The sequence below is a fragment of the Manacus vitellinus genome, unplaced genomic scaffold (assembly GCF_001715985.3).
Source record: "Manacus vitellinus isolate BGI_N305 unplaced genomic scaffold, ASM171598v3 scaffold_11_pilon, whole genome shotgun sequence".
NCBI lineage: Eukaryota > Metazoa > Chordata > Aves > Passeriformes > Pipridae > Manacus > Manacus vitellinus.
Window position 1 is genome coordinate 17,451,309 of NW_021938895.1, and position 14,198 is coordinate 17,465,506.

General features: G+C 35.2%; 1 protein-coding gene across 2 annotated transcripts in view; it reads left to right on the forward strand.

Moving 5' to 3' along the window:
- Nucleotides 1-4,861: 4,861 nt before the first annotated feature.
- Nucleotides 4,862-14,198, forward strand: part of DLGAP2 (DLG associated protein 2) — a 152,624-nt gene continuing 143,287 nt past the window's right edge. For both annotated transcript variants that reach the window (XM_018088891.2, XM_008932727.3), the window contains exons 1-2: nt 4,862-4,896; nt 7,731-7,850. The gene's annotated coding sequence lies outside the window, so the exon portion shown is untranslated. The remainder of the gene's footprint in view (nt 4,897-7,730; nt 7,851-14,198) is intronic.

The following is a 14,198-nucleotide window of genomic DNA, read 5'->3' on the forward strand; positions in this document are numbered from 1 at the left end:
GTTATTAGAGATCTTGTCAGTGGAAAGAGCTGTTCTAACTATTCATCTGACCAAGTTTAATTTCTACTTTTCAATGTAATTAATTGACTCAATTTCTACTACTTCTTCATTGGAGCTAATGGAAGCTCAGGCACACAGCTCACAGGAAAACACCTCCACTGAAGAAAAGTAAGTTTGAATCCAATTCTTAATGATATCACAGAAAAGAAAGCTGCTGAAATGAACCCCTGGTTAGTGGCATAAGTGTGATCTACTGTCTCGATATGATGCAAATTTTTATCCATAAATTGATGGTATCAAGTTGAATCATAGCAATAAATAGGTTTTGGAGTGTTGTATTGTTAATCTTCATAACTAAATGTCCACTCGATTTTTTTTCTTTGATTATCTCCAAGAGTAAAAATTAATTCCAAACAGCAGCACAAGAGAGCAGTGGGTTTGTAAGATGGTGACTGCACTATTATGAATTCCTTATTGCAACCTTTATGGTAACTCTTTTTTTTTTTTTTTGCTTCTCATTGGGGAAATTCTCAAAGAAAAGGTTTACTTTTCCATTAAAATGATAATTGTGCTGTTTAAAGGATTGGTGGCAAATGAGTGCCATAATATATCAATGAAAATAAGAGAGAGAGCCTGAAAACAGTTTTATTTCAGATAACAACAAATAGTGCAGACCCAAGTTGAAGCAACAGGACCATACAAGAGTTACCTCTATTGGAAAACCAGCTTTTTAGTGAATAAGACACACCATTTCCAAAGCTGAAGGAAATTCTTCCCATCTAGAGGCTAATGCAAAGAATTGCTCACCTACTTCCAGTTTAAATTCTGGCTGTATGTTTGGTTAGTACCAAATTAACCCCCAGATCTTGGTGCAGCCAAACTCACAGTCCAAATCCAATTATAAGAGTTGCATGCCAATACTTTTCACTGACCTGATTGTCAAAGCTACAGTTGCAACTTCTGGTTAATGCAAGTCATCTTTCTTCTTCAGCCTCTGCAGCTGTATGTTACTCTTCACTCTTTTCTTTGCAACTAGCCTTTTTATTTCTCTCCCTTCATACTGAAATATTATGAGCAGTGGGACTTCACTCCTCTTGTTTGAAGACTTCAGCTTTGTAGAATTCGTGGTCCAGATGTTGTGCACGTCCACAATGGCTCCTCAGTTGTGCTGCTCATTTATGGGCTTATAGTGAAATACAATTGAGTCTAACTGTGAAAGTTTACCAAGCAGAGACACTCATTTCCTGCTGTCAATATCTATTAAAACACTTAGAAGCAGGACAAAATCTTGTATCTTCGAAAGAGCATTCATTTAGCTTCTCCTAACCTTTCTAAGCAGGTACCACCTTCAAGAGGTGGTTTGGTATTTCATCATCTTGCTGCCAATGCTGTGGAGAGCCTTTAATGTTAAATGACTTAAATGTGCTCTGCACCTTAGATATGTTTTCTTATGCACTGTAAAAATCATCCCTTCTGTTTTTTGGCATTGGTATTCTGTGAATACATATCAGTGACAGCTATACAGCTGTTTTACTGTAAGCACAGCACAAGGAATACCGTGAGAGTGGAAGTCAAAGGTTGAGCACCGGATTGTGCAGTGAACACTGTTTTTGAAATAGAAGGAACAGGGCCTTGGAGGCAAGATATAGACAGGACTACATCTTTGCTAATCAACTCTAGGAAAAAATACTTAGCTTAGTGGCATAAAAATCTTGTACCATCTCCAGTGTCTGTTTTGCATTGAGCTAATGAAATGACTATGGCATACCAAAGAAAGATACTGCCTACTGAGAAGTACCTACTCTTTCCGTTTTTTGAAAAATCTTTCTATGCATTACATCTTGAAGTCAGCTTTATCCTCAAATCACTGGTTTTATTACTTAAAATCAATGACTTATAGTATGAATTAAGTCTGGATTGCATGAATATAATTCATTGCTAACTGCTTCTGTAGACACGCTAACTATGTTGCCCTAACAAGGGGATGAAAATGTGTGTCACTTTTAGGTACTCCATTTTAATTTCAGATTCCTGCTCTTTGCTTAGAAAGTCATATGTGTGAAAACAAAAATGAATAGTAACAAATCAGAGCAATCCACTAAATAAATGGAATGGAGGAAAATTGTATTCCACCTCTTCAAGCTTACTTAATTGAAAATCAGTCAAATAAACTGAGAAATCTTCTTAACAATAACAGGAAATGATGATTTTTCTACTGCCTTTGGAGTCCATAGGAGAGTAAAAGAAATCTTATGGCAGAGACTGAAGACTAGAGTTGTTTCAGACACAGCAAAGGTTTCATTCCATTATAACTGAAGTAATTGCACGTGTTGAAGTCTACCAGCAAAAGTTGCACACTTTATCTTTATATGGGAAACTTTACATTGCCTGCCTATGCAGTGTCAGCTCATATCACTCTTTGTGAAGTGTAATGATGGAATTGGGGCATGTGCATCATGATTTGTGGGTTCAATATACCATAAACTCTTCAGCTAGCAAAGTAGGTCTGATTTTATTTAACAATTCACACAGGACACGTGCTCGGGTGACAAACTACCTTGTTTTCACTTAGTGGACATCGACTTGTAAGAAAATAAGCACATCCACAATTTATATCATCAACTTAACACAAAGTATTACATGTAGTGTTGTTTTATGCTGGGACAAGAGCCTAATTAATTTTCATTAACTTATCTACATTGCTTTCAGAATAGCATTTTTAATAGTAATTTCTGCTGCAAGTTACAATAGGTACATGAATTTTTCAGATGCAAATCCCACTTTTCTGGTGTAGTTTGTTCTGGTTGGTTTTGTTTTTTTTTAATCCCGGTGTCTAAGTAGATTTTTTTTACTGCTATAGGAAGAAGAGAATTTTTTTCCTCTTCTGTTCTTTTTCTTGGATCTTAGAGTTTTGCATCAGGATACTTTCATTAAGAAAATGACATAGAACGATGTTTTGGAACACCTTCCTGCTGTGGTAGGATGTGCCACAGGATGTGCACAGTGACAACAGTTTGTGCTATTTAAGTATTAGATGTTTTCTTGTGTTGATTCCGATTTGCATGGTTGTTGCATCCAATCTCTTTGCTTTCAGGGAGCAGTCACTGCCTAGCTAGATACTCCATTTATTCATAATCTGGTTTTGGTGTGCTTTTTACGGGCTTCTAGGGGGCAACAAAACATTCTTCTGTCTCTCATGCTCTGAAAGGAAAGATGCTCAGATTGTTTCTAATTTCTACTGTACATTATGATGAAGTTTGGTATGTTAAACCTTGAGACCCCGCATACTGGAATTGTTAGGTAATGCATTGTGTTCAGCAACTTAGATTTCAGAAAGCAATTCTCTCTAGTGCGTTTATCACATTTTAGGTTGTTTTTTTCCTATGTTCATTTGCAAAACTAAGCATGTTCTCAGTCCTCGGGAAATTTATCTCACTTAAACAGTTATAAATTATTAAAGCAAAACACACTTTCCTCCTGTCTTTCAGTAGGAGCAGTTCCTACTGCAGTTCCAGGAGTTAATTGGTAAATACTTTCACAATATTTTTTAGAATCAGTTACCGTATTACAAGTTCAGAATTTCTGTATCCTAACCATTGACCTAGAATCTTGCATCTGTTGACTGTTGCAGTCAGAAAACAATTTTTTTTAAAAGATAAAGTAATTTAAAAACAATACTAAAAGTTTTTTCCAGGCGCTGCTCATAAATACATTCAGTTCCTTAAAATGCCAAGAAAACTCACGGGTACACGCATGTTAGGGTAGATTGGTCAGCCACAAAGTTGTGCATTTCCAAGATAGTGTAGCTACTGCCATCCCACTTGTCAGATAATGGGAGGAAGAACAGTCTGAGGATTTCACACACAAATCTGGTGAGCTGATTGAGAACTGGTGGACTGCTTCTAGCAACAGGGCTTGTTTTCCAAATGTTCTCACGTCACTGCCTTGTGTGACAGAACACTATCTAAGAAGGTGGGAGTTTTGGCCATATATGTCTGAGAATTAGCCTTATACTTTGGTAATGCAACAGCAATGTCAGCTGGTATTGTGACTGTATTTTATGAGAGTCAACTGCTCTTCTGGCTATATATTTACAAGTGAATCTCTGAGTGTAACTCCTCAAAGTTGCTAAATTAGTCTCTGTTAAGAACATGTAATTTCCAAAAGGCAAAGCACTTCAAAGATGAAATTCTGCATTCTAGTCCCAATGCACATCGGGGAGGGGTCATTCTGATGCTCCATCACTGATACACCTTCCTGCTCTCTCTTAAGATGGGAGTTGACCAGTGAAGCCCTCATTTATGCTTTACAGTGTCAGCAGGAATACTTCTAGCTCTCTTCCTTTTATAAAAAAAGATAGATTTAAAAGACAAATGAAAGAGTAAACACTAAACCAGGCAAAATTAGGTCTGTTATTTGTTATGATCAAGAAAGGAAGTCTTCTTTTTAAAAGGGTACAATCTAAAAAGAATTCTGCACATTTCTAATTATTGTTTCTATGTACAAGGGCAGAACAAATGTTTATACTTAAGATATGAGTTTCTTAATCAGAGGTTCATTTAAAAGGTATTGTAAAATTCCTATTTAATTGTGATATGTCTGTCTTAAACAATGAAATCATTTAGCTTCCCATAGTGTTCAAAGCTTTCATCTTTAGATCTTATTTTACATTTTTACAAGACTACGGAGAGGAAAACCTTCATAATGTAATTCTAAGTGTTTTATTTTTGCTTTTCTATATATATGATTAAAATTTGATGTTTGTGAAAATGTGATATTTGATGCCAGCTTGGCTTTTGATTTTTTGTGCTTTCTAATATTAAATTAGTGTTAAAGACTATCTTTTCACTGTTTTAATTTCAGATTTGGATTCTCTAACAGGGCATGCATTTCCAGGTAAAGTGGACAGTTAGATTAGATTATGTTATTTGTTTGTTCTATATTGAGTTTATTGAGTTGGGGGGGGGAGGGGTGTGACAAATTATTTTGGTGTGCTTCTGACAGCGTTTTTTTTAAATGTCAAAATTGTACTATTAAAGTTTTTTAGATTTCAGATAAATGAAGAATGAGTAGCTATTACATGCATCAGTTTAAAGAATAGAATTGAAAATTTGCTTAAAATGTTAACTACAGTATATTTAATGTTAAACAAATCAAGGGGGAGAAAAAGCAGTATTTCAAACCAACAAGTTGTAATGAAAGGATTTTAAGTTATTCAAACTTGCATGTGATTCTGTAACGAAGGAAAAAACCCACCTGTTGGTGTTTAAGGAAAGCAAAGATTCAATAAATATAAGAGTGAGTTTCCAGTTTTATTACTAGAAATGCATAGGAAACAGGTTTTTAATAGTAAGAACATAATTTTCAATAGAAAATCTAGAACAAATGAGAACATAATTATGCTAATTCTCTGGATTCTACTATACAAATACTTTTTTTATGCTGTGTGGAACATAATTTTAACAGCAATCCACTCAAATAAAAATTTTAGAATTTTACAACTATAATTACTTTACAATTCAAACATTTTGAGTTGGAAATTTTTTAGCAGAAATATAAGAGCAGAGAATTTGATGCTAAGTGATCATGTGGACTTCTGTGTTACTTGGGTAGAGATTTTGGCACAGAAGGAATATAAATGAGCACTGTGAAGTAAGGTAATTCTCTGCTGCAGATATCTTTCTATACTCAAAAGTTTCTTCAATAATCCTTCAGTTGAACAGGTTGTGAAAATTAAGGCATAATTTTTGTATCCCAAAGAGATTTAGTCCAAATTTGTGATGATATTTATCATTAGAACAATATTACTATTTATTATGTCATTGGCTTCTAATGTGTCTATTACATAATATAATATTCCTCCTTCAGTTTTTGTTTAAAGAGTATTCTTTAAAAATTAGGGGACAGTAGATTTATTCAAGGTTTTCCAAGCATTCTTTTACTGTAGGCACTAGGTATACTGTAAGAATTACAAGAGAACAAATGATAATAAAAGGTTAGAAGTTCATTATAATGAAATTTGTGTGCAGTGTGGAGCAGATCTGGGTACAGAGTCTGTCAGAGTTATTTGCATTCAGATACAGCAGCACACCAAGTGATGTCTGTTTGAGAAGTCAGAAGAGTGTAAATGCAGATTTTGCCATTTTCATTGCAGATGAGGAGACCCTTATTCTGAGTATTTTGTTTTGGTTTGAGTAAGGCTACCCATGCTTAATAGGACCATCTTGTAAATATGACCTTTATGACTGATGTCAAATATATGCATGTGTCACCAAAATAGACATTGAGACAAACAGTATCAGTACATCTTTTTTTTTTTTTCCCCTCTCATTTTTAAAGGTTGAGTCTGCTTTTTGTTTTGCATGAATATTTTGTGTTACTAGATGGTGCTGTCACTGTGTGTCCCATCTTACTTTGAAATATGACAATCTTAACATAATGGTAATGACCAGTACTGACAACAGAGTATGTATGCTTCAGAATTATGGCAAAGAGAAATCATCCTTATTCTGCACGGAAAATTTCCCAAATTGCAGGACAGGTCAATTACATGCCTGCATTACATTCCAGGTGGAACTGTGCACAAATCCATCCAATGACCTGTTATTTAGCAGAGACAGAAATATCTTTGAATTTAACTAACTGTCAAAGGGATGTAGGAGAACAATATAGGTAGTCAATAAGCATAAAAGCCCAAAAACGTGGACTTTCATATTTGGAGACTCACGGTATGAACATGCTGCTGTGCAGCTCATAGAAATCACTAGAACAACCATTTCTCATTTTATGCTTTATTTGACAGAGTCGAGACATACTCTTTTCACACAAGTGTAAAAGCAGCAGAATGTTCTGTCTTGCCTTCAGCTTGACTTACATTTAATAATTAAGTCATTATAGTAGTCTGCTAAAATAGTGCAGATTGTATAATTCCAGATGTAGCTAAACTAAACACCAAAAGGGATGCTTATGTATCTACTTAAGTTGGAAAACACAACACTAAATTCATCCTGATACCTGTGTGCTAACATGATTACTCTAGTTACGCTAAAGTATCTTAACTTTCAGGAGACAGAGAAGATCAAGGTGTTACTCATGCATCTTTAATAGCAATTACTTAATTAGATATGTCAAAATGATTCTAAGTGTGTTAACAGGTGATTTGTTTCACTGAGCAAACACAAAACAAACTCATTTGAGATTTCTATTTATCTCACCTTGGGAAAAGCACAGCCTTTGACCTTATCTAGCAAGATGCATTAATGATACCTCTAAGGGTGTGGTGATCCAATAGTTTTTCATTTGACCCTTGGCCAGTGCTCTGTAGCTGCGTCAGTGAAATGCTGCATGGGTGCTACTGCCAGGTCCTCAGCAGGGCAGACAAATCAAACCTGGTTCTGCACTGACCTAATCACACAGGTTCCAGGGCAGAGGTTGTTTGCATCCATCTGGATGACTTCAAATTCATGTGAGCTCCCATTTGGGTATGACTGCTTGGTGAATTTCAGGCTAAGAAAAAGTACTTTCCCTATCACCACTGGCCACTGCATCAGCTGCTCCTGTGTTTTCTGTAAATGTGGACAATCTTTGCTACTACAGAGACAGATCAGAACGTAAACCACACCCAAGTATCTGTCTGGTTTTTATGTGAAAGGAAAAAGAAATTCTTTATAACCCTTGCAGTTGATCAGCTGAAAGTATGAGATTTGATTATAGTCATTGTCTTAATGCAGAGCTGCAAGTGTTATGGGCATGTTGAGAACTTCCAGAAGCTGGATTAAAGCATCTCTTTTACAATGATATCTAATCTCGTCCTAAAGCTCCAAGCAATGGCGAGTCCACCAGCTCCCCTGGTAAGCCATTCCAATATTTAATTACCCTTAGTGCTAGGAAATTGCAATGTTATGGAAAGATTGAATTTGTCTAATTTCAGCTGCCAGTCTTCCTTTTGCTATGCCTTTGTCAGCAAGACTGAAAATTCTCCCTTTTACATCTGTTTTCTGAACAAGTGTCTATGAAAAACTCTTTGCCATGTCCTGTTGAAAGGCCTCTGTGCACAGAAACCGGTGGCTGTATTCTGGCTGTGCCACTCAGCCTGATGAACTTATTGCCTTGATCTGCAAACCTGGCCTCTTCCACAGACTGTCACTTTTATCACGCCTATGACTACTAAAAATTTATCTACAGTAGTCAAGGTACCTTTCAACTTTTGTTCTGGTAAATTTGATATGTTTTACTCTTTAAGGCTCACACTGTAAGACTGGTTTTCTAACAGCTGTCCTAGGAACTCTTCCTTTTTTTCAAAAGCTATGAGAATATATTCATGTAGAATTTCATGCTGTATATAGAAATAAAGTACTTTCTTATTTGTACATAGCACCACCTTTTTCATTCTCCCTTTTTAAGGATTTAGCTCCAGTTCAAGTTACAGTGTTTGTCTGTGTCAAACAAACAAAATGGTGATCCCAAAATATAACTCATAGAATAGGAAGGAACGTTTTTTCCCCAGTTTGATGTGGCTAACATGAGGTTTGAGGTGGAAGGGAATGCTCTTATGACAGCACATGAAATCTATCTGTTTTCAATCTGGTCGTACCAAAGTGGGCACTGAGTTTTGGGTGATCATTATTCCAAAAAAGAAGGAGAATTAGCCAGGATGTGTTTTTAAGGAGCGGGATTAAAAAAAGATAGACACTTCAAAGCCCATTCAAATGCATCCCTCAGACTACAGGCCTATACCTAATATCTTTTATGAACTCACTTAGAAGATCAGGAATGTACCTTTAGCACAGAGGAGGTAGTTAACAGCAGTTGACTGCTTTGATTTCCAGTGGCTGTGAAGCACACTTGTGAATTCCTGTTCTGAATCACATCCATATTAATTAGGTGCCACCTGAGTTAGGAGTCTACAGTAGGTAATCCAAATGCACCTTCTGCCTCTTTTAGTTCTGCTTTAGAGTGCAGTGTTTTCTCTGTTCTGTACTACAACCACGAGATACCTAAACTCCACAGACTTTGTTTTTCATTTTGTTAATGATGAATGCTGTTTTGTTGCAATTCATCTAAAGAGGCTTGAGGTTTTATGAAATACCTCAGGTACAAAGCTGTGTCTGTTTATTTATTCAAACAGTTCTTCATTGTGGGCAATATAATGCTAGATTTCAACTTCAAAATGTTAGGGTTTTTTTATTTCTGAAAGTCATTTAATAGTCTAGGGAAAAGACTGTTGTCTTCAGCACTGTCAATAAACCTAAGATAGAGGTAAGTGGAATGAGCATTCTCAGGTCTTTGTATAATAGCTCAAGCTGTGGTAGGAATTTGGCATGTGCATTCCTGTGGGAAGTGTTTCTCTAGAAAGAGGGCCTCAAACGCTAATCAAATGTGAACACAAAATATCCATTCTAATTCCTAGGTGTGTCTGATAAGTATGCCATAAGGTGATAGGTTAGTGACCTACTCATTTTCCAGAAGAAATAACACTTTGTATAATGAACATAATTTCATGGGTTAGTTAATGGCCTACTGAACTGGGCACTTTCTTTTTCACAGATCTGCTGGGTCAAAAACTTAAATGGACATTTCATTCCCTACACAAGTACTGGGGTGTTGTAATTGAAACAGAAGTTTATCTGCAAGTGTCTTCTCAGCCATATTATTTGCACTTATGGTCGTATTGAGTCAGAAGTACAGAAAGTCTTATCCTTTTTCTCTGCCTTTGTGCAATGCATGTGTAAGGCTGGTAGAATATTAATGAAAAATGGATGGATTAGAACAAATAACACTGACTGGAATTTAGTACAAGAGTATCAACAACGGAATATCAACGTACAATGTATTTGATTCAAGCTGACAGATTTTTAAAGAACAAATTTGGAGAAAATATAACTTCACAGATGTTTTTGGCTAGCTATCATCTTGATTTTATCTAGGAAAATGCTTGCCCAGTGAATTGAGTCTGGCAAAATGTTGTGGGGTTTTTTCCTAACCTTTATGCTGAAGTTTAGTAACATTCTTTTTGATGCTCAAAAAGAGCAAGATCTTTCAGCTTAGGCTGAATACAAGCTTGATTAAAACAAACAAACAAACAAACAAAAACAAAACAAAAAAGACAGACAAACAAAAAATAAAAATAATAAAAAAACCCCCACAACACATAAAATGAAAACCATCAAACCATAAGAGGGTGGAATATGATGAGCTAGTAAACAATACAATACTGTAAAGGTCACTCACAATTAAGGTCCCTTTGAGCTTAGGTAAAATTGAATGGACAGAATCATAAACTAAAAATGAGCTGTCTTTCATTTATTATACTTCATCTAGTATAGGTCTTATCCAACTTCCTAACTCTCTTAGTTCTGTTAGTTCTTACAGTTCTGTATTTGTTTTGACTTTTTTGTCTCAAGTAAAAACCATGAAGAGAAAGCTTATGTGTACCCTATGCTTCTGTTGCCTTTAGTCTTGATTGGAATTTAACCGTTCATAGTCTTGCTGTTCAAAATACCAGTTTTCCAGATGAACCTGCAGGTAGAAAACCAAGCATTATATACCAACGTGAAGTCTGCTATGTGAATTTGCACTGGGGGATACAAAAAGATTATTTCAAATTGATTGAAATTTATTTCTTTTTTTATTTCTGAGCTCCTTCAGGCTCCCAGTCCAAAACAGCTCATATGTTTCCAATCTGGGTTGCTCTGGAGCCTGCCTCTTATGGGTATTAAGCAATGAGGATTGCACATAACTGAACAAACCTTTCCTGGTATCGGGATACAGACAGCATGTGTTTTGGGGAAGCTCAGCTGGGGTATGCACAGGATGGTGTGTCCCTGCTCCAGAGTGCAGACTCAGTCATAGAGTTACAAAGAAGGGAAAACAGATGAAAATTACTAATCGTGCAGGAACGTGACAGTTGTGTGAATGTCATACCATTCATGTGTTCAAATGTTTATTTCTGTACCCTCAGTTTCACTTGTTTATTTTCCACTTAACTATATGAAAAAGGGAAAATGAAAGGGATACAAAGTTTTCTTGAAAATGAGGTAATTTCAGAAGTGAATGAGCTATATACTCCTTCTTTGAAATTAGGAGTCTCACAGAGACATATAATGCTGATGCTTTGCCTCATGAGTTTATTTAACTCTTTAGGACTACTTGATCTCATTTCTTCGGTTCTTCACTATGATTTATAGTTGTTCAACAAGAACTATATAAAGACCTCTTGGTACAGAGGTACAGCAGGTACTACTAATAATTTCCTACTCGTTTATAGAACATGAGTTATACAAAATCACAATGAGTTCTGCACAATTCTTGGTCTTGTTTAATGTCAAGTTAATGATTAATTTTTAGTTATGCTTTTAATTCATTCTTTTGATATGTATTAATTGTTGGGTTTGAGTGCTCTGGGGTACTTCATGTTAGGGGTACAGGATGAGTTAGAGTAATTATATACCTCTTTCATTACCACCAAGCAGAATTAAAAGGAATTTAAATAAATAATAAAAAAAAATATTGGGACTCTACTAGATACTGTAGAGCTACATGGTGTATCTCTGATTTGCAAATACATGAAGTGATGGCTTGATTCTTCTTTAATTAAACATTTCTTTTTAAAAATATCTGAAATATGATTATTTGAGAGCAGCAAGGGCTACAGTATTTGTGATATTGGGTTTCTCAAATGTTCCCCAATGTTCTATTAAGACAGCAATTTTTCTAAACAGTCATTCAACTATTCTTGCTCTGTGTTTAGACTGTGCTGCTGCTGGAAATTGTTGGGAACCTATTATGATGCAGAACATCTTAAATAGCCCCAGCACTTCATAATATTAAGGGAAACAGGTCAAATGAAGACTCTGAAATGTTAAGTCTCCTAAAAGAAATATATTCAGATGTTTTAAACAAATGCAGTAGACCACAAGAACTCATATGAAGAAAGATATCAAATTGGAATTATAGCCAAAGACAAATATGTAAGGAGGATAATTTAGATTTTAAATTGAAAAGAGGACAACCGTGTTGATGTTAAACCTTGACTTCTTGCAAACTTTAACTCCTCATTTAAAACCTGTCTCCTTTAATTTCCTCTTTTTGATGATATGGATTAAATGTAGACTTTTTTGACAGCTAAATATCAAAAACACTTTTAAATTTGCAGGTAGTAGCTACTTGAAATAGACAAATATGAAATACTAAATTGATGAGGTTTCTATTTACTGTGATTATGTACTGTCCAGTGTTACTCCTTAGTTATATTTAGGCTGGCTTGTAGCACCTGAAGGTTGTACTTAAAATATTTTACAAAATAAGTAGTTCATAGTAGTAAATATTTTTCTATTTTTATATAGTATATATTCTATTTTATTATATATATGTGTTTTAAAGGCCACAATATGAATCATGACCATTATGATCCTCAGTGGCCAATTAAGTGATCAAGCGGCACTTTTTAATGTATTTTAGTTATTTGCTGTATGCAACAAGGAAGATTTTAAAATAATAATTTATATTGTAGATCTCATTTTTAAAGTATAATTTTAGAGAAAATAATCTTTGATAAAGTAATATCACCTCATAATATTTTTAAATTTATAATTATATTTTTGAAACATTTTTGCTTCTCTTGAAATGAGAAGTCTCAGCTGTGAATCACAAAAACTATCCCAAGGAGAATAGATGTTTAGATAATTCTCTATAAGCCAACAAATTCTGCACAGTGGTTTAATGTATTGCATAGACCACGAGTCAAATATTTCTTTGCTGTTACAAGATTTTTAACAGGAATAAATCATACTGCTATATAAACATATTCTTATGAAAATATTAAATGACATTCTCAAAGCTAAAATGCCATAAGCAGTCTTTACTATTTCAAAATAAACTTGTCGATATAATTTAAATTTTATTTTTTACATAGTTCTAGAACTGTTTCCTGCTTCAGATCTCAGCCAAAGAAGTGATCATGATGATCAGAGATGATAGTAGCTGGTGTTTTCCATATTTGTCTCTGACTAAGTATGATTATGATTCCTGTAACAATAAATTATGGATGTGGTAGTGTAAAACTTACCTATCAAGATCAGTGACTTGTGTATGTTATGTGTTTGATTTTAATGCAAGACTAGGCACTGCTAGTTAGTATGGAGATGACTTTTTATAGTCCTGCTGTTTAGCACTGAATCAATTCCCTCAGAAACAGGCTAGTCAGTATTCTTGTTACCTCAGCAGGCACACTCAGCCTGCATCACAGGTCAAGAACTAGCCATTGCTGTGATGAAATCTGTAAGAGGGACTTGCAGAATTGGTCCTGTACAATAATAAAGGCTCATGAACTATTTCAGTAGCTTAACCTAATGCTCATTTATTGCGTATGTTCAACTACAGGATAAAAATACTGTTGTAATAATTACTCTGGTAGGTGTAATGCTTTTTTTTTTTCGTATCAACTGAACACTTAAACCTTCATCACAGTGCTGGATCATGCATACTTGGTTTGTCTAAATGTAATAATATTCAGGTTCTGTGTATTTGTTTGGATGGATGTAGAAGTAGAGGATTATTCTTCTGTGCCATAGGATCTTTGTCTGTAAAAAGGCATGCATTGCATTGTAGTTGGAAAAAAGAAGCTAGCCGCCATGTTTATGTTTTATATATTTTTTAGGTGGAGTTCATAAGTGGCATTTATTGTATCTTACACTTGATCCCTGAATTACTCCAGTGAAATTTTCACGTTATGTACCCACAGGACAAATGTTTGTACTCCCAGCTACTTTTCCAGCTGCCTGTATCACTTCCTGTCTTTGATCTACTGTTCAACTTGCCAAAATGGGAAAAAAACCTAGAAGTCAGATAAATTATCTGCATCCTAATATCATGCATAATTAATTCTCAGCGATGAAGTTAAAAGCTTAATGTTTTTGCCTTTTGCATATTTCTATAGTAAGGAAAATCTGTGAAGAGGTGAGTGCCTTAGGGTTCCTGTCAGGGGCTCAGCTCGGGACAACTTCAGAGACAGACATCACTTCATTACAGAGTCTATCTAATGCAGTGACCAGTACAGCTTGCTTTCAAAAGCATCCATTTCCCATGGACGGGGGATGATTCACTTGCTGACATCAATCAGATCTCTCCTTCAGAAGGAATTCTTCCAGCCTCACTGAGAAAATGGTATAAGACATTATTCTTTGCAAGGCAAAGATTGC